Source organism: Gopherus flavomarginatus, chromosome 13, assembly GCF_025201925.1.
Source record: "Gopherus flavomarginatus isolate rGopFla2 chromosome 13, rGopFla2.mat.asm, whole genome shotgun sequence".
NCBI classification, from domain to species: domain Eukaryota; kingdom Metazoa; phylum Chordata; order Testudines; family Testudinidae; genus Gopherus; species Gopherus flavomarginatus.
In genome coordinates this window covers 16,462,372-16,482,337 of record NC_066629.1, presented here as the reverse complement: position 1 = coordinate 16,482,337, position 19,966 = coordinate 16,462,372, and the positions used below count along the sequence as shown (strand labels likewise).

The following is a 19,966-nucleotide window of genomic DNA, read 5'->3' as shown; positions in this document are numbered from 1 at the left end:
CTTGGTTCTGTTCACCCCAGCATGGCCACTGGGATGATCATGGGCTAAGCTTAAGAGCTTCCCCCGGTACTTAGTTGGAACCACCAACTGTTTTTGCGGCTGCCATTCTTCCCGGTGTCCACCAGAAAGAATTTCCTTGTATAAAAGTCCTTGGTCTATAACAAACCGGGATCGATTAGAAGAGCTGAGAGGCGGTGGGGTGCTCCGTGCCACCGCCGAAGCTTTCTGAAGGCTGTCATCCGCTTCCTGCTCAGCCTGGAACTGTTCCCTTGAGGCTGGGGTCACCAGTTCTTCCTCAGACTGTGGACTTGGGCTTGGTCCCTCTGGAAGCGATGTAGGTGATGGGGTTGTTTCCGTTGCTGGTGAACCGCTCTCCGCTGGTGCACCTGAGGGTATTTCAGGCTCTGGCTGAGCCTTTTGGGTATGGCTGTCTTTTGCTTCTGCCAGTTCTGGCTCGCTGGCGCCCTCTGGCGTTGAGTTTGAAGATGTGGTTGCACTTGCTGGTGCTGGTTGCTGTTCCAGTTCCGGGCCTGGGACTGGAGATGCTGTGGCTGTTTCAGTGGTAGGCATGGAATCCGGGTCCACTACCTCTGTCTGGGTCTCTGGTAACACAGACGGGGCCTCTGTGGACGGTTCAGGAACAGGAATGGGTCTGGAAGCTTGCCTGGTTTGGCTACGTGTAACCATTCCCACTCTCTTGGCCCGCCTCACCTGGTTGGCCAAGTCTTCCCCCAGTAGCATGGGGATAGGATAATTGTCATAGACTGCAAAAGTCCACATTCCTGACCAGCCTTTGTACTGGACAGGCAGTTGAGCTGTAGGCAAGTCTACAGCTTGTGACATGAAGGGGTAAATTGTAACTTTGGCCTTTGGGTTGATGAATTTGGGGTCAACGAAGGATTGGTGGATAGCTGACACTTGTGCCCCCGTGTCTCTCCACGCAGTAACCTTCTTTCCGCCCACTCTCAAATTTTCCCTTCGCTCCAAGGGTATTTGAGAGGCATCCGGGCCTGGGGATCTTTGGTGTGATGGTGGTGTAATGAATTGCACTCGCATGGTGTTCTTGGGACACTTGGCCTTGATATGTCCCAGTTCATTACACTTAAAGCATCTTCCATCTGATGGGTCACTGGGCCGAGGTGAGTTACTGGAGACTGGTGAGGTGGAAGGGTAGGGTGTCTGTGGCTTTACTTGGGTGGTATGTGGGGTCTTTGGCTGTCCTCGGTTGTAGGGTTTATGGTCTGTGTGCCCCCTGGGGTAATCGTTCCCCTTGACAGTAGCTTTCTTGCTTTCTGCCAGTTCCATTCATTTGGCTCCAATCTCCCCCGCCTCAGCGATATCTTTGGGTTTTCCATCTTGTATGTACCGTGTGATGTCTTCAGGAACACCATCCAAGAACTGCTCCATTTGTATGAGGAGGTGCAGTTCTTCCAAGGTTTGAATGTTGTTTCCTGTTATCCAGGCCTCATAGTTTTTTGCAATGTAGTAGGCGTGTTTGGGAAATGACACCTCTGGTTTCCACTTTTGGGTTCTGAAACGCCGACGGGCATGATCTGGGGTTATCCCCATTCTGTATCTGGCCTTGGTTTGAAAAAGTTTATAGTCATTCATTTGCTGCTTAGGCATTTCAGCTGCCACCTCTGCTAAAGGTCCACTGAGCTGTGACCTCAATTGTACCATGTACTGGTCTTCGGGAATGCTGTACCCAAGACAGGCTCTTTCAAAATTTTCCAAGAAGGCCTCGGTGTCATCACCTGCCTTGTAGGTGGGAAATTTCCTGTGCTGTGGAGCAATAATTGGCGCCGGGTTGTTAGGGTTGGCTGGCACATGCAGCCCAGCTTTTGCCAAGTCCAGTTCATGTTTTCTCTGTTTTTCCTTCTCTTCATTTTCTTTTTGTTGTTTTTCCATGTCTCGGCGGTGGGCCGCCTCTTCTTCTTCGTGCTTCCTTCTGTGGGCCAACTCTTCTTCTGCTTGTTTCCTTCGGTGGGCCACCTCTTCTTCTTCTAGTTTTCTTTTGTGTGCTGCCTCTTTGGCTGCCTGTTCTCTTTGGTAGGCTGCCAGTTTGATGCTTTCTTCCTTTTCTTTCAGCTCCATCTCTTTTTGTTTTATTTCCAGTTCCTGTTTGTGTTTTTCCATCTCTCGCCTGTGTTCAGCTTCTTTGATTTGTTCTTCGGCCTCAATTTTTGCCTTAGAAGTCATGGTTCCTGTTTTCTTGTGTTGGGGTGCCCTCCGGTGTTTATCTTCTGAACTGCAGGTTCTCTGTTGCCTCCTGAAGTCTGCCTAGCAACAGTGCCTTTAGCTAATTTTCAATGTTAAGTAAACCTGAAAAACCACTTTATTTGCATTCATATAGTGCTGGTAATGACTCTCAATGGGAGTGCTATTGTGTGACAAAAGACCCTCAACAGTCTCTTAATGGCTTCTCGCTTAACATGCAAGCCACAAACTGCCAGAGAGAGCAGAAAAAAAAATTCTCTCTGGTTCCCTTTTAAAACCAACTGTTTCTCTCTGCTAAAAAGCCCTTAGCAGAGAAGAGAAAAATATAATATTCCTACTGGCTTCTGGATTCTGTCTATATCCCACCTGCTGCCACTCATGCTATAACCTTAGTCCCAGATTTGGACCTTAGCGTCCAAAATATGGGGGTTAGCATGAAAAACCTCCAAGCTTAGTTACCAGCTTGGACCTGGTACCTGCTGCCACCACCCAAAAAATTAGAGTGTTTTGGGGCACTCTGGTCCCCCTGAAAAGCCTTCCCTGGGACCCCAAGACCCAAATCCCTTGAGTCTCACAACAAAGGGAAATAATCCTTTTTCCCTTCCCCCCTCCAGGTGCTCCTGAAGAGATACACAGACACAAGATCTGTGAAACTACACAGAGGGATTCCCCCTCTCTGTTTCCAGTCCTGGAAACAAAAAGTACTTTCCTATTCCCCCAGAGGGAATGCAAAATCAGGCTAGCAAATCCAACACACAGATCTCCCCGATTTCTTCCTCCCACCAATTCCCTGGTGAGTACAGACTCAATTTCCCTGAAGTAAAGAAAAACTCCAACCGGTCTTAAAAGAAAGCTTTATATAAAAAGAAAGAAAAATACATACAAATGGGCTCTCTGTATTAAGATGATACAATACAGGGTCAATTGCTTAAAAGAATATTGAATAAACAGCCTTATTCAAAAAGAATACAAATCAAAGCACTCCAGCACTTATATTCATGCAAATACCAAAGAAAAGAAACCATAGAACTTACTATTTGATCTCTTTGTCCTTACACTTAGAAACAGAAGACTAGAAAGTAGAAACTACTTCTCCAAAGCTCAGAGAAAGCAGGCAGACAGACAAAAGACTCAGACACTCAATTCCCTCCACCCAAAGTTGAAAAAATCCGGTTTCCTGATTGGTCCTCTGGTCAGGTGCTTCAGGTGAAAGAGACATTAACCCTTAGCTATCTGTTTATGACACCACCCTCAAGTGATGGATACCTATGGGGGTAGGGGGGTGTCCCTGCTTTCTTTTTATAGTCCAATATGCCTTTGAAATGTATTCTTTGAAAAGTAAACCCCGATAAAGTTCCTTTTCCCTGCTGGCTGTGGACACCTGGCTGTCAAGTGTAGACTCCAGGCTGTCCTCTCCCCCACTGGTGAGTTTTTACAATGCCAATGATCTCTCCCTGCAATCGCCAATGCAAATGAATAGCCCATTGAATTTGGCCACACATGATTTGAGGTGTTGGCCTCTTTTCTTTGTCAGGAGAAAACCTGTTTATCAACTCCCCCTGGCATGTCTGGTTGTACATCTTTTAATCACAGACTTTAAAGCATAATATTAGTGAATAGCCATAAATCCTCATCTAGTGTTATACATACCTTTCACAATGATATTAATCACCAGTGTGTCATAAGTTTTCAGAAAAGGCATACTCAATACACTTATAATACATTATTGTATACAGTCAGTTAATTCATTTATCTATCGTTTGAGGTTCAGACCCCTTGTCTCTATAGTTAAGAGGCTATCTGCCCCACTCTAGGTTGATGGCTTTGTTTACCTTTTATATAAATGTACCTTGTGACGGGGTGCTTCACTCACCGCTAGGATGGCGCCTCCTCCTGGTTGTTCTGGGGAATAGCTCACAAGGTTGACGCTCAATCCCACAGTTGCACTCTGTCTCTGCAGCCCCTCTGTAACTGCACGAGCTGCTGCTGCCTTTTCATGACTCAGCCCTCCAGCCAGGTCACGATCTGCATTGTCCCTTTTTGGGGTATCAAAGTCTTCCTTCAGCAGTCCTGGGCAGTCTTCCCATTCACTGGCCTGTGGTGCCTCTCCCTCAGTGGCTGGCAGGAGAACATGGGCCCACTCTCTACCCCGGGTTCCGGCTCAGGGACACTCCAGAAAGCAATCAAGGTCTGTTCTCTTCTAGGCCTTACTGCCTTTCCCTCAGCCCTTTCCTACCTCCCTGGCTGCCCCCTGGGTTTACCAGCCCAAATATACCTCCCTTCTCCCAGGGAGTGACTGCAGACTTTCCCAGCAGCCCTCTCTGCTTCCAGTTTCTTGATAGTCCCAGCCCAGCTCATTCATCTTCAACTGGGCTTCTTCATTCAATTTGGGGATTACTTAGCCACCTGGTTCCTCTCAGCTGTGGCCTGTTGGGTTAATTAGCTCCCTTCTTTGTCTTCATTAACCCTTTCAGGGCAAGTGTGGGGTGAACACCCGTCACAGACTTCCATTGTTTCTGCCTGATGACCAGGTTGATCAGACAAGCAAATACACATTTCTTTATCTAAAGCAGACTTTGCTTATGAACTGCTTTCCAAAACAAATTTTAAAAACATACTTCTGGCACATATCCATAGCACTTTGGACACACCCCAAACGTACATCACACAAGAATACTAATGGTCAGAGAGTTATGAGTTTTCCAATGAGATATCACCATTTGGGTATATATCATGACAACAGTGTGCTAGGTGTAGTGACTATGTCAGGCCTCACAAGAATTGCTGATACAGAGCAGTAAACCACTAATGGGCCTCAGTGTCATAACAACATGATTTCTCTTCATCGATCATGGACACCATTCTGGATATGGCATACCTGCAAGGGCACTGGAACCGCAGGAGCCAGGGACCCATTGTCCTCCCACTTTTTGAAGGTGAAAGAGCCTGTCCTGTCCACTTCTCACCACAGGTCTCCCTCCCTTCCCCCCCCCCACGCCCCCAGCCAGGTTGGCAGCTGGAGCCCATTAGGGGAGCCTGGGCAGCATGGGGCGCCATGCCACGGACAGTCCACCTGCCTGGGATGGGGTGAGGGGCGAGAGCAGCCCCCTGCATTTGTGACCTTTTGATGTTCATTTCCTGGGAACACACGAGGGAGTTTTCCTAGTGTGAATCCTGTTTTGTGAATGATTAGGCAGCAGGTGTGCTGAGACCACTGCCCATCCTGCTAGCCGATATTGTCTCATTGTTTCTTTGTGCTCTCCTATCTGTCGTCTCTTGTCTTATACGTAAAGTGTAAGCTCTTGAAAGCAGGGACCTTCTCTTTGTTCTGTGTTTGTACAGTGCCTAACACAATGGAGTTCCAGGACATGACTAAGGCTCTGGGGGGGACTATGGCAATACAAATTAATAAGAAAGTGAGTTTTATGCTTGAATCCTCCATTCTATCAATGCAAAATTCTAATTGTATGTTTTGCTGCATTATTCACAACTTTAGTTCTGACTTTCCAACCAGCAAACAAAAACCACACCATGTGACCTATGTCACTAACCAATGCCACATGAAGCTCGAATATTGAGTATAGTAAACAATTGCTTGACAATTTGGGGGATAAGTCTATGTCCGTTTATGGAGTCTGTTTTGGTTTTGCAAATGCCATGTATTTCAAACTCCATTTTGAATGTCACCTTTGAGCGTGGATTTTGTAGTAGGACCTTGACTCCTAGTGGAGAGACTGTGTCTGGGAAGCTGTGACAGAGCAATCAGGGGGCCAACAACTACTCTACAATGGGTTTGCCAGCAGCAGGGCCATTGACTTTGTGAGGACCCTAAGGAAGAGTGTGTTCAAGAGTTTGTTGTGTGTCCATAGATCTGTGATTCTCTTGTGCTTCTTTAAGAGTACAATGTGTGTGCAGTCGCACATATGTGTAAGAAGTTCCTTTGCTAAGCCTGTGTTTCCTTGACTTACTACCACATTGTAACTGGGAAATCAGAGTTCCCACAACCAGATGGACTAAGGGGAAACGTGTTTCAGCAACTGGGGGACTTGGGAGGACTGAGGCACTGGTTTCAGGATCTCAGCATCCAGACTGCAGAGTCCCACTCCTCAAAAAGGGTGTCAGAGACAGCATCTGCACCTGACCATGTGGTTGAGGTACTCAGAGCTAGGAACAGGGATCAGTTGCTACTCAGAGCCGGGGACTTGGAAGCATGTGGGATCCAGTGGTTGGATCCAAACCAAGACTAGTGTCCATCCAGAGAATGAGACTGGGCCAGGTTGTGACAGATGGTTATGACACAGAGGGAAACTTCCATGAATAACTTCAAATTCAGGAATATCACCATCTGCTAATGAAAAGAAAAACATGTACAATTTGGCATGATAAATTATTTCTTAGCGATTATTCACTCGGCAACAATGTTTTTTAGCTGTGTTCCTGGTTAAAAACTTCTTAACTTTGTGGTCACAAATGGAGCAAAATGTAAACTATTTGAATAGAATAGAAGTAGAGAAGGGAAGTGGAGGAATTAATTCAGATGCATGGGTTGACCAGTAGTGTTTAACATCAATTGTTCATGAGAGGGTATTTGTGATGGAGGGGGAGGACGTGTTATATCTCAGATCACAGAACTTTCAGATAAATAGAGTTTTACTATCTGAGTGGGGAGAATGGGAGGAGGCAGTACAAGTGCAGAGGAAGCGAATGGGGACACATGTCTATGGTAGGCTCAGATGAACCGGAAGGTCCTTTGTTACTGATGGGAAAAGCTTTTGTTTCACCTTGCTGCTGTCTGTCCTTGAGCTCAACAAACTGTCCTATTTTTACCATGTTTTGCCTGGAGCAATTGTGTAAGACTAATACGCGGTCTGAACAGGCACAAGCCTGTTTTACCTCACTGAGACTATAATTATCCTGAAATTGAAATTCATCACCCCGCAGATACCTTGTTTTAATGAGTGGGTTATCTGACTGCTGACGCTACAATAGTAACAGAACCTCTGGCTTCTTTGCAAAGTGCCCATCATATTACAGAAAAGTGATTGGGGCCAGAGTTCTTGTATGGGCAGTGCCCTTGTTATGAATAACCAGCAGATGCAGAGGGCTGTGGCGAATGTCTTTGCTGTAATTCTCAACTCAACTGCCTACTTGAAGTTCACTTGGGGTGTGTGCCCAATAATGGTGAATAAATCCAAAAAAAGGTGGAAAAACATCGAGGCATCTTGTAGTTGGCTGTGTTATGCCTGCCTTGAATTGTTATTCTGGAAAAGCCTAATTATCCATGTAGCCTGCTAGTCTTGTCTCTGACAGTGGCCAGCACCAGATATTTCAGAGGCGAGTGCAAGGAACCCCCATAATGTACAATTATGGAATAACCTGTCCCTCAGGGAAGTTTCTTCCTGACCCCCAGCAATGAGTGGTTGTCTTATGCCCTGAAGCACAAGGATATTTTCTTTAAAAATTGTTATCCTACCCAAGGTAGCCGTGGATGTTCTCATGTCCAATCCTTTCTGGGATTCTGCTAAACTGATGGCCTCAGTGATAACATGTGGATGTCACAGGAAATAAGTTAGTATTATGTTGAAATATCCTTTATTAAATGTAGGTTCAAGGGGTGAAATAGGTTACCATTCAAGATATTTGTGCCCATGCAAGTTACAAGTGAAGTTAAAAGCCAGCAAAATGATGGACTTGTGACAAGCCAGGACAATGGACATCTCTCTTGTAGATTTGGGATCAGCTATATCCTGTCAGAAGAGCTGTGGGGTTGCTTAACACTTACAGTTTTTCTGGTAAGTGTTTGTCTTCACTTAGGATAGAAGCTTTGGTCCTGGTATGCAACAGTAATAGAATCTTGCCTGGGGAGTTGTCCTAGGCACGTGGTCAAAGATGTCTGCGTGGCGTAAGCCATACTGAATGTCAAGTCATGTTGTCTTTCTGTGGCTCAGTTTCCTGTATGTGAAATGGGGATAATGCTTCTTTTCCCCATTCTTTTCTATCTTTACTATTTTGGTAGCAAATTCCTCAGGACAACGATGGTCTCTTAGGTACGTAGCGCAATGAGCCTTGGTCTCGGTTGGTGTCTCTAGGTATTGCACACCTTCTCTGTGGCAACTACAGTTCTTGGGTGTATGAACACACCCCTATGAGGACAGTGTTAGAGACACACGAAAGTAAACTCCCTTTAATGAGCCAGTGCAGCTAATTGAGTACATCTCCCTGTTGTTTTGTTTATTACCCATGAGGATTTATGACTTTCTCCTAACCTCCACCAGTTCCCACTGCTCCAAGATACTATCCACACATGGAAATGAAGCATCTGTGTGAGGTACGTGGCTCTTTCACATTCATTTGGTCAAAAAAAATCCTCTGAAAATGCTTAAACACCTTGCTTGGACTGCACCGAGAAGCAATCCCTTCTGTAAGCCTGAAATATGCTTCCCCGGTGGGACTGAAGAAGTCTGCAGTGAACACCAGTTGATTGTGGACCAGTGTTCTCTGACAATTGATCCTACTTGCCTATACACCAGACTCTGTCCCACCCATGTCCTATTTTGTTGTTCTCCTTGGTGGGCCGTGTTTTATAGCCTAGCTGTAAGGGCCTTTTCTGTGTATGTGTAAGTACCCTGTGTGGTAGTTGCCAGTTACTAGGGGTAGAGGATGACTGGCCGAATAACTCTTTTTTTCCTCATTCTTGTTGATGGTTTCTGAGCTCCCAGAGAAGGTACATCAAGCCTTATGCAATAGCTCACTGGTTCAGTTTCACTTGGGATTGGCTGGTTTCTGTAAAGTGTTTTGAAATGTTGTGCAAGAAATTGAAATATGCTGGTAGTACAGCGAAGTGTGATCACCTCGTCATTGTTACAACCCCTCTCAACCCATGCAACATTACAGTATCTGTGATGCTGTATGGAATCTGGGGGACACCTGAGGATATGAATATCAATATTGTAAAATTGCAATGAGTTATGCTAGATATGCCATGTAGGTTATCTGCAAAAATGTTATAATTTGCCAGATATGATCATCTCATTTATGTGTGTATTACCTTTGTATTTTGGGTTATAGATATATATGTATGTCTGTATTTCAAATTTGGGCTATGCTTCTGAGTGACGCTCCCAGAAGAGTTGGGTATCAGCACTGCCTAGCCATTAAGGACCATCAGCTATACAATTGACCCATTGCGAGAAGGCAGATACACCTTATGACTCAGCAAGGCATGCAGGGGCATACCTGTGGACAGAACTCTAAGGCCTCCAAGCAGTTTGTGTTTGGAACAAAGGAAGCACAAGTGACATTGCAAAAGACTATAAAAGGCAGCTGTGTCTTCTCCATTTTGTCTTTAATCCTGCTGTTTACCTCTGGAGGAACTTAGTTACAAACTGAAGCTCTGAATAAAGGACTGAAAAACCCATCCAAGCTGTGGATGTGTTTCAGACAGGACCGGCGCAACCCATTAGGCGACCTAGGCAGTCGCCTAGGGCACTAACATTTGGGGGAGGAGACCGCCCCAGTCGTCAGTGGTATTTCGGGGGCGGGACTGTCCACCGCCTCTGTTGGGGGCGCAATTTTGGGAGTGGGACCTTCCGCCGCCTAGGGCACCAAAAAAGCTGGCGGCGCTCCTGGTTCCAGAGGGACTTTCAAGCCAGCGAACTCACCAATACTGCTAGGAACCCTGATATATGGACTTTGAAGTCTTTGTATGTATGTGACTGTTTTACCGTTTAACATCTCTCTTCTTGTTTTTTTCTTCTTTCTTTATAATAAACCTTTAGTTTTAGATACTAAAGGATTGGCTGGCAGCATGGTATTTTGGGTAAGAGCCAAACCTATACTGACCTGGTAATGTGGCTGACCCTTTGGGGTCAGAAGAACATTTTGTATAGTGAGCAGAGTTTTTTAAATAACTTCTCATTGTGCTGGACCTAGGTTCCCATTGGGAACCAGAGAACTGAAATGAAATAAAGGGGGCTGTGTGATTTCTTTTTTGCTTCTAGGTAACCAGTGTTGGGGATCAGAAGCACAGTTTGTGACTAGTTGGAGAGTTTAACTTTAGTGTTACCCACCAGTCTTGGGAGTATCTGCTCTCCCTTTTGCAGCCTGCCCTGACCTTGGCATTTCCAGTGAGGGCTGCACAAGGCGCCACAGGTCACAATACCCACTGACCAGTCTGAGATTTCTGCTCTCAGCTGTTCGTGGTCTGTAAACGACCTTTCTTTTTTTTTTCCCTTTGGGAATTCCTAGAATCACAGACATTAGAGATGGAAAAGATCTATGAGGTCATCTGGTTCATCCACCGCCTCCTGGGGCAGATTTGTTCCCTACATTAGATTTTCCTGTATTTTGTCCAGTTTTCAGTGATTTAAGCAATGGGGCTTCCATCATTTCCCTTTCGGGACTGTTCCACAGCCTGGCAGACCTCTCACCATTAGGAAAGTTTTTCCTAATGTTCGACCTAACCGTTCCATTTCTTAACTCCATCTCCTTGAACGGCGAGAAATATAAAATATAGAATTTTGTTGAGAATTAGTTAAGTGAGACCATCTATCATCTTACTCTCTAGATGTCAATCTTACAATTGTGATTTACCCTTTTCATGCCAGTCAAGTGAACGTAAGAACAGCCATATCAGTCATACTAATGGTCCATCTAGCCCAGTATCCTGTCCTCCAACAGTGACCAATGCCAGGCGCTTCAGTAGGAATGAACAGAACAGGCAATCATCACGTGATCCATCCCCTGTCGTCCACTCCCAGCTTCTGCCACTCAGAAGTTGGGGACACCCAGAGCATGGGGTTGCATCTCTGACTATCTTGGCTCATAGCCATTGATGGACCTATCCTCCAGGAACTTGTCTAGTTCTTTTTTGAACCCCGTTATAGTTTTGGCCTTCGCAACCACCCTGGCAACAAGTTCCCCAGGTTGTCTGTGTGTTGTGTGAATAAATACTTCCTTTTGTTTGTTTTAAGCCTGCTGCCTATTTGTTTCATTGGGTGGCCCTGGTTCTTCTGTTATGTAAAAGAGTAAATAACACTTTCTTATTCACTTTCTCCACACCAGTCATGATTTTATAGACCTTTATCATATCCTCTATGAGTCATCTCTTTCCAAACTGAACAGTGCCAGTCTTTTTAATCTCTCTTCATGGAAGCTATTCCAGATCCTTAATCATTTTTGTTGCCCTTCTCTGTACCATTTCCAAGTCTAAAATAACTTTTTTGAGATGGGTGACCAGAACTGCAAGCAGTATTCAAGGTGTGGGCGTACCATGGATTTCTAGATTGGCATTATGATATTTTCTGTCTTCTTAGCCACCCCTCCAGTCCAGTGACAACTGCACCAAGTGTTGCACCCCATTTGCCCAGGTACAAGTCTGTTCTATAATGTCTTATTGCTGATTACTTGAATTTAATTATTGATTAAAGGCAGTAGCATGACAGAGTCAAAACTTTTATCCATGAAATAAGGCCAGCCAGAGTAGCAGCAGTGTAGCTTTCCCGTTCCTTAGCTGAGCAGCTAGGGTTGGCTGATGAGTGATTACTTGAACGAGTTGGCAGTCAATTATAAACAGGTAGGATGCTTATTAATTAAACTGATAGAACAGTAGAGAACTTTACGCTCTCCTGAATAGCTGGGAGCACTTGCAGGCCTACCCTTATCCCTGAGGCTGTCCCAGAGCCTCACCATAGCCTAGTCTGCCTCCTCTGGGTAACAGAGGTGAACTCTCTGCCATTGCTCCTAGTTAGCTGGGTCTTAAGATTTCAGCTACCTGGTAGCTGCCACCTCTGCCCCTTTCAGTCAACCCCAGTGTTTTCACACACAGCGCACTTAACCTGTGGATCTTGATGCCGTAAGATATCACTAGGGCCAAGACTAGCAGGGTTCAATGAAGGATTGATCACTTATATGGATAACAAGAATATCCCCATTTGTTGCAGTTAAGGCTTAAAAATCCTGAGGTTTGCAAGGCCGCCTGCTTCAGGACATGAGCCAGTTTCTAATTGCTGAAGAAAATTTTTCTGTGAGCTGGTTATTCCATCATGGCCTATTGCAGGATTTCTTCCACATTCCCCTGAAGTATCTGCAGTTGGCCACTGTTGAGGTCAGGATATTGAATGAGATGGACCATTGGTCTGATCCAGTTTGACAGCTGTTTTATTTAGGCTTTGCCTCTGCTTGACACCCCCATCAGAAAGTAGGTGTTTCCTTTCCCTGCTTCTTTCCATAGTACTTGAGAAGCTGTTGATTTTTGTGGTGGTGGTGGGTAATCCTGTCTGTGCCCCTTACCTGACAGGGTGACTCTGGCAACTCTAGTATAAAATACAACCTGCTAAATGGATCAGTCACTAGAGGGTAAAGCCGCATCCTGGGACCTAATCTTGTATTCATTCTGAATAGCCATCTGCCTTGGATGGTTTAGAGTAGACAACAAATCCTGCATCTTGGCAGGGGGTTAGACTAGATCACCCTTGGGGTCGCTCCTGACCCTGGGGTTCTGTGATTTCTATAATTAATTCTTTTCAACATTTGCTTTGTTTTATTTGTGTAATGAAAAACGGTAGTGCACATTTTAAGAAATGTAGCACAATTTGGCCAAAGAGGAGCCAGTGAAAGAGGAAGTGAAAAGAGTGAAAACTACTGATAATGAAGGCTCTGATTTAGTCACAGAATCCTTGACTTTCAAAGACCTCCATGACTTCAGGCAGAACCGGCTGGGAGCTGCAGGGTCCCCTGCTACCTGCAGAGGCAGGGAGCTGTGGGATACCCCTGCTGCCCCACGCGGTGGGAGCCCCACGCTGCTCCCAGTCATTGCGGGCTGCAATCCAACCCTCACAGCCCCCAGCCACCATGGGTGGCGGCGGGGACCTCCGCTGCTCCTGGCCACCCTTGGTGACAGGGGGAACCCCAGAGCTCCTGACAGCTGCTGGCAGCAGGGGGAACCCCCGCAGCTCCAGGCTGCCACGGGTGGCAGGGGGGACCCCCTCAGCTGCTGGCCATCCTGGCAGCGGGGGGGCCCCTGATGCTTCTGGCTGCCCTGGGCAACGGGGGAGCCCCAGAGCTCCTGATGGCTGCTGGCAGCAGGGGGAACCCCCACAGCTCTGGACTGCCGTAGGTGGCTGGGGGGACCCCCGCATCTCAGAGCCGCCAGCGGAGGGGACCCTGGAGCTCCGAGCCCACATGGGAGGTGGGGGCCCCTGAAGCTCCCAGCCCACATGCAGCTGCCCACGCTTAGTCTCCATTTTGTCAGGGATATTTTTAGTAAAATTCAGGGACAGGTCATAGGCGTCCATGAAATTTTCATTATTGCCTGTGCCCTGTCCATGACTTTTACTAAAAATGTCCCTGACAAAATCATAGCCTTAGTGATAATACATATAACTTGATGGACAAAGGATGAAAACAGGAGACCCATTTAACTATTTCCAGGAGCCAAATGCCAAGATGGGAGAAGAATTGCGTATGCCGGGACAAGGGGATGGAATCAGGAGAAATGGGATGGAATCATGCAGAATGTCAGGGCATGTTTCCTAATGGTGAGCTTTGTGAGACTATGGAACGGTCTCCCAAGATGTTCAGTGGTGGAACCTCTAAGTCAGACTGGGGAATAAAACGTAGGGAACAATCTTGCATTCACCACCTGGGGTGGAGCAGATGTTCTAGCAGGTCTTTTCCACCCTCACGGGTTGTATTGTCCTCAGTCTTACTGCAACTGGTGTGGGACGGGATGTGTGAACGAGTGAGTTTGTTGGGGCAGAGAATTACAGCCCAGGTGTTGGGAGACAAAGCCAACGAACATGACTAAACAGCTTCATAAAGTAGAACCCGTGGCTGGGTGAATCAGAGTCAGACTTTCCTGCAGGAATGTCTGATAATGGTGCGCACACAACTGAGATCACATTTTTAGCAGGAACTGGCTGCAGTATGAGACGCAGTCATCTGGCAGCACGTTGCTTATTGCTGTCTCCGAGGCAACCCTTGGACATTGTGTATGTTGTCGTCTCTCTTACTGTAAGCCCAGCAGATGTGAAAGGCCTTACCTATGCCAGTGAATCTTTATCGGAAATGGTACTACCTTGCGCAAAAGATACATAGGTTATAAGGCCAGAAGAAACTATTATGTTTATCTAGGGTCTGTTCATCCTCTGTCCATCTGTCTCTGGCTGATGCCAATGACAAAAACGTTTACTTCTTCCTCTAGCTACCTGTGAGAGTGAGCTGGAATCTACTCTCTGGGCATCATCTACAGACTTGTTTACAAAGCCACTGAAGACAGATATCCTTGAGGGTATAGCAGTGGCTGCAGAGCCATCTATTAATAATCCTGATGCATGAGGTGAAAAGAACCCAGTTTAGCTGTCAGGTCCCATGGTGAGTTTGCCAGGCCCACAGTTGATAACTATTTATAAACCAACCATCTCTGATATGGAGAGAACGGAGACCCAGCAAACATGCAATTTGGACAGTCACTAACGTAAACACCCGTGCTCATTAATCTGCAATGCAAGCTCCCTGCCTCCCCCCTCAGAAATTGTGGTGTCTGTGCATAGAACTGAATACATGGGTTCTATCCCAGGCTTGGCCTCAGGTTTGGGTGAGTACCCGCCTCTGTCTTTGTTTCCCCATCTGAGTACATCAGTGTTACTTCACACACAGGGCTGAGGGCACCACATGTGCTTCTCATACACTTGTCAGACTGCTCAGAGCTCTTCTTGTTTTGCCTGAGGCATATGAGGCAGAGCAAATAGAAGTGATGGGCTGGATCAGAATGGGTTCACTGTCTGGCCATCCTTCCAAGAAGCCAGTAAGAGAGGAGATGGAAGATAAGAGAATCACCTTTCCCTTGCCTCTAATAAGCAACCGGGTACAAGCAGAGAGTACATAACCGTGGAAAAATATCCTGACATTGTGTATGCAGGGCCTTGTGTCAGCATGGCATGATGCAGTTTTGCAGTGACATAACCAAGGTGCAGAAGTCCTTAAAGGGACACCACTCTCCAATTAGCTGTCTAGTTCATTGAGTGCAGTACTGCTGACACAGAGGGTATAATAATACCTTCTTCACAAGGGTGCCGGGGCACTTAACAAATGTTTGTAAAGTTCTTCAAGAACACTGGCGCCGCAGAAGGACAAATAACTGACCCAATTCCCACGATTGATTTATAGTTCAGACAGGCATTGTTGCACGGCTGAGATGGAGCTGAAATGGGAGTATGTGTGCGGCGAGAAAAAATACTGACCTTCTGCACTGAGCTTATAAAGGGATCCCGAGCTCATGAAAGTATCAGTATAAATAAGTGGCCTTCTATCTTTGACTAGTAAGAGGCTCATGAACTGCTTCTAAACATGTCTGTTAGTATGCCAGTGTCTGCTCCTTCCTTGGCATTTGCTCAACAGAGCCAGACATACCATCAGCAAGACTTCCCCTAACCAAACCGTCCCCTTTCACAGTTCAAGTATGACTATCGAGGGTGGGGGAATTCAGGCCTTCTCATTCCTTCCAGGATTAGAAAACAATCCAGGCTGCTGATATCAAGGCTTCTAGCATCTATTGTTCCCACCTGTCCCTGAGAAGAGACGAGCTGGGGGATGCAGGGGCTGTGCATGCAGGAATGCACTGGAAGAGTCTCTGTGCGTGACAGAGGCAGTGTAACCCCATCTCCTGCTCTCTGAGAATGCCAGGTTCTTAACGTTCTGGGTTGGCAGGAGGCTGGGGAAAAGTCAGTTGCACAAGATAAAATGAAAAGTTGTAAAACTCCTGCACTGAAGCTGAAGTCAGCTGGAAGTTATGGATCTGATCCTGGGAAGCATGGCACATCCTCAGTTTCTAATAGCAACTCCATACTTCCCAGGCCCGGGCCCTGGGTGTTCTTCTAAGCCCAGGCTCCCCCTCACCCTTCGTGAAACTTCCGAGATTGGAATTCTGTCCACACAAAAAAAAAGTTATAGAATTACAGCTGCTAACCGGGAAAAAGCCTGACCCAATCACGCCACAGCCACTCTTGTAGGGTCAGATTGCTAATGGTTTGATTGCATTTTTGTTCTCACTTACTGGGAACCCTCATTTTGCTGCCACATTCCCAGCACTTCCCCAGCACCTCTGCAAGGAGCTGGCATTTTATAAATGATGGGCCAGGTTCTGTACCTCTTAGCACCTGACTTGGCAAATGTCCCATTAAAATCAAGGGTCAGAACCAGCCACCCTCACGCCCTCTTGATCATGATTTGTACTACGATGCCCACGCAAAACCGTAAGTGCAAGTAAGAGCCACCCCTCCCCTTCCACTCCAACATTTCCTGCTCAGACCTTGAGTTCAGGGTTGGTTGCTTCCTTACTTCTTGTCCAGAACATGTTGGTGAGGGAGAGCTGGGTATAGGCTGAGTCTTGGCTCCACTCTCGCTGGCCAGCACAGATCAGCCATTGCTGGGGGCAACCAAAATCCCTAACCTTGGGCCAGGAGCAAACGAGGAAGAAGTGTGACCTATACTGCTAGACAATGTCCTATCCTAGTGTCCTCACTCGAGGCCTGATTCTGCTATCCTTACTCATGTTGTGTAGCATCTTACTTCTCGTTGATTTCAGTGGGGGTTTACAGAGTGAGGCTCCATGCTCTGTGAATAAGGAGGGGAGAATCTCGTCCCCGGTTCTTACCAAATGAAGGTTCTGGCTCTGTGAGGACTGCAGGATTTGGCTCAGGGTTTACAAAAGCATCTTGAGTTCTGGGTGACAGGTGTTCTAGATATATGGCGTTCTCATGTACCTTGTCTTATGACCGTCCTAGGAGGAAAAAAATACTGTCTCTATCTTAAGCCTGTTTGAGTATCAGGGAGCTAGATGCAAACCTGAGTTGATTCATTTGCTGAGGTGTATTTGCTCACCTATTATTTTTCAGCAGTAATAGTTGTTAGGAAATCCCATGTTGGAGTTCTGAGCCCTACCTCCTCCCCAGTCAGATTCTGGCTACCTGGACTAGCCATGCACAACTCTGCCAGTGACCTCAGCTGCAGCATCTCTTGCTATTCCAGTCCTGGGTTTCTCCTGAGCCAAGTCTGCCAGTTGCACCAAAGAGTGGGGAATGTGTTTATTTAGACATGCATCCTCCAGGGACCAAGCAGAAGCCACTAAATCAGTTTAAGGTGTGACCTGAACCTGGTACTCTGAACCTGGGTCTCCCAAAGCAACAAGTGAGAGAACTGATGGAACCCATTGTTGCATTACACCGAGGATCGGATCAGAGCAGAGCAAGAGGGCTGGCGATGCCTGCCACTCCACCGCTGAGGAGTTGTAACTCAGTGAGGTACTTGGGAGAATATCACCAAGCAAGGAAGCCAAATGGGGCTGAAGTATGCAGTGTTTACACTGAGCCGTCAGCCACGATAAGATAAGCGCCTGAGTAACTGTGAAATAATGAATTTGCCTGGCAGGTTGAGAGAATTGTTTTTGAGGGATGTTATGGAGACTGTGCACTTATGTCTTGGCTGCTAAGGTGGCTTCGTCCTGCATCTCCCCATCAGCGAGCAGGGGAATGTGTTTAGGAAATAGACTGTTTCAAGTGAAGAAGCCGACAGACACATTACAGTAATTCTCCTCTCATGGATGCGCTCCTTGATAGACCCATGTTTTCCAAAGAACAGTTAGATCAGCGATGCTAACACCAGACAGAGATTCTGCTGTAGTGTCCCCAGAATGAACTGGGAGGAGAGAGGAAGCTAGCTGCTGCTCTCCAAGTGAGGAATGTACAGAAATAAATGGGCTTGTGCAGTCTGCATGGTCCCATTGCTTACTCCAAGCTCATAAGTGAAATACAAGAAAGGGTGTAGGTTAGCGCTGAGGCACACGTAGGGCCTGATACAAAAGGGTGCTGTAAGAGCCGAGCTGGGTGTGAGAGAATATTGCCCTCTGGGGGCTGTACCACAGACAGGATGAGGAACCTACTTCAGTGTGGTTCTCCTTTAGCTCACATTCTAGGGCCTGTGCTTTTGCAGCAGGAGGACCTAAGATTTATCCCCATTCTTGCCATGAAGTTCTGAATGGCTATGGTGTGGCGCTTACCCTGGCCTGCCATCTACCGGCTAGAAATAGAATGTCCTTGTTAGCCCCACAGTGTGCGTGTGTGTGTATGAGAGAGATGACACCCCACTTCTGGTTGAAGCCAGAGGACAAAAGTTCCACGGTCCCTCCCCAAAGGTTCTTAAGCAAAGCAAGCTGTCATGGGATAAGAGGGAAGGTTCTCTCGTGGATGGGTAACTGGTTAAAAGATAAGAAACAAGGGTAGGAATAAATGGTCAGTTTTCAGAAAGGAGAGAGTTAAATAGTGGTGTCCCCCATGGGTCTGTACTGGGCCCAGTCCTGTTCAACATATTTATAAATGATCTGGAAAAAGGTGTAAACCGGGAGTAAAGTCTCTTTGGTACCTCTACACTCCCAGTGCCAGTGGCACACATGAGTAAAGCCTGAGATAACGGATGGAAGTGGAGCTGGACAAGGAGGGGGCCAAGGCCTCAAAGCCCAGGCTAGTGGGAGTTGGCCGAGGCAGGAGGTACTAGAACCTAGACTAGCTAAGAGCATGAAAGAGGTGAGTATTGGAGCCAGCGCCAGCCTAGCAGAAGGGAGGCATGTGTCCGAGTACAGGCCAGCTGAACAGAAGAGCAGCAGGCATGAGATCCAGAGCCAGCCAAGAACCAGGGGGTCAAGGGGGAAGGGAGGTGGGCATCAAAGCCAGGGCCCACGGGCGTTGCACAAAAGCCAGCCAACCATGGGGGGCACAGGCATGAGAGTCAGAATCAGCCAAGCAGACGGGCAGCTGGCACCATGCCACTTGTCGCTGGGCAAACTGAGTCGCTTCTTGAGTACCTGCTGTGTGCGTGCTAGTTATGGCCAAGCCTTTGGACTAGGCAGCACAGGGAGACGGCATTTATGCATCACACAAATGCCAGTATATGGAGAAATGTTTCTTTCAACAAGTCTGGTGCCCTCCCCCGGCAGCTTCCCTCTCCTCCTAGCATGTTTCTATCCTTCTCTTTGTTAATTGTACTGGAGACACTGGCAAGCAAGAAGCCTTCACTGGTTGCACAGGGCAAATATTCTGTGCGTTAATGTAGCACTTTTTCTCTGAAAGCTTCCAAAGCTCTATACACACTTGGGGCCAAACTCTGAGAGGCACTTAGCACCTGCCATAGCCACAGACTCCCAGGTACTCAGAACCCCTTAGGATTTGATCCTTAGGATACAGGGAGCACCAGTGAACATGGGTGCTGGAACTAGGGGCACGGGGGGGTGCTGCTGCATCCCCTGGTTTGAAGTGGTTTCCATTATATCCAGAGTTTACAGTTTGGTTCAGTGGCTCTCAGCTCCCCTCATTATACAAATTATTCCAGCACCCCTGCCAGTGAAATGCAGCTACCTCCAGAGTGGAACAAGGCAGCTGTTGCTATGTGAGGATTTAGGACACAAAGTGGAGCAGAATCCTGTATCCAATTAAAACTGCAGGGGGTGGGAGTTGGGAACATGGAACATAATTGTTCATTTTGGCCAGAATGGGAACTCCAGAAATATACCTAGATTTACTCTGAAAGGGAAGCCCTCGTGGTCATTTCATCTGGCCCTTCCAAGTCATGTGAAAATCTTTTCCATATAACCATGTCCATGTGGGATATTTTCCTCGGTTTGATTCATCATGTGTAATTTCTCCAGGGGGCCCCGTGCGGTTTCGCAATCACTCACAATCTGATTGGGGTTTGTTCTTGG

At 46.9% G+C, this 19,966-nt stretch overlaps 1 protein-coding gene across 11 annotated transcripts in view; it reads left to right on the top strand.

The window, feature by feature from the left end:
• ZBTB44 (zinc finger and BTB domain containing 44) overlaps window positions 1-19,966 on the top strand; it is a 173,419-nt gene that overhangs the window by 94,923 nt on the left and 58,530 nt on the right. The window contains exon 11 of one of the 11 annotated variants that reach the window (XR_007769144.1): window positions 7,823-8,009. The exons of 9 other annotated variants lie outside the window; for them this stretch is intronic. The gene's annotated coding sequence lies outside the window, so the exon portion shown is untranslated. Of the gene's footprint in view, window positions 1-7,822; window positions 8,010-19,966 lie in introns of those variants that run through there. One more of the 11 variants, XR_007769142.1, reaches the window with a different exon arrangement.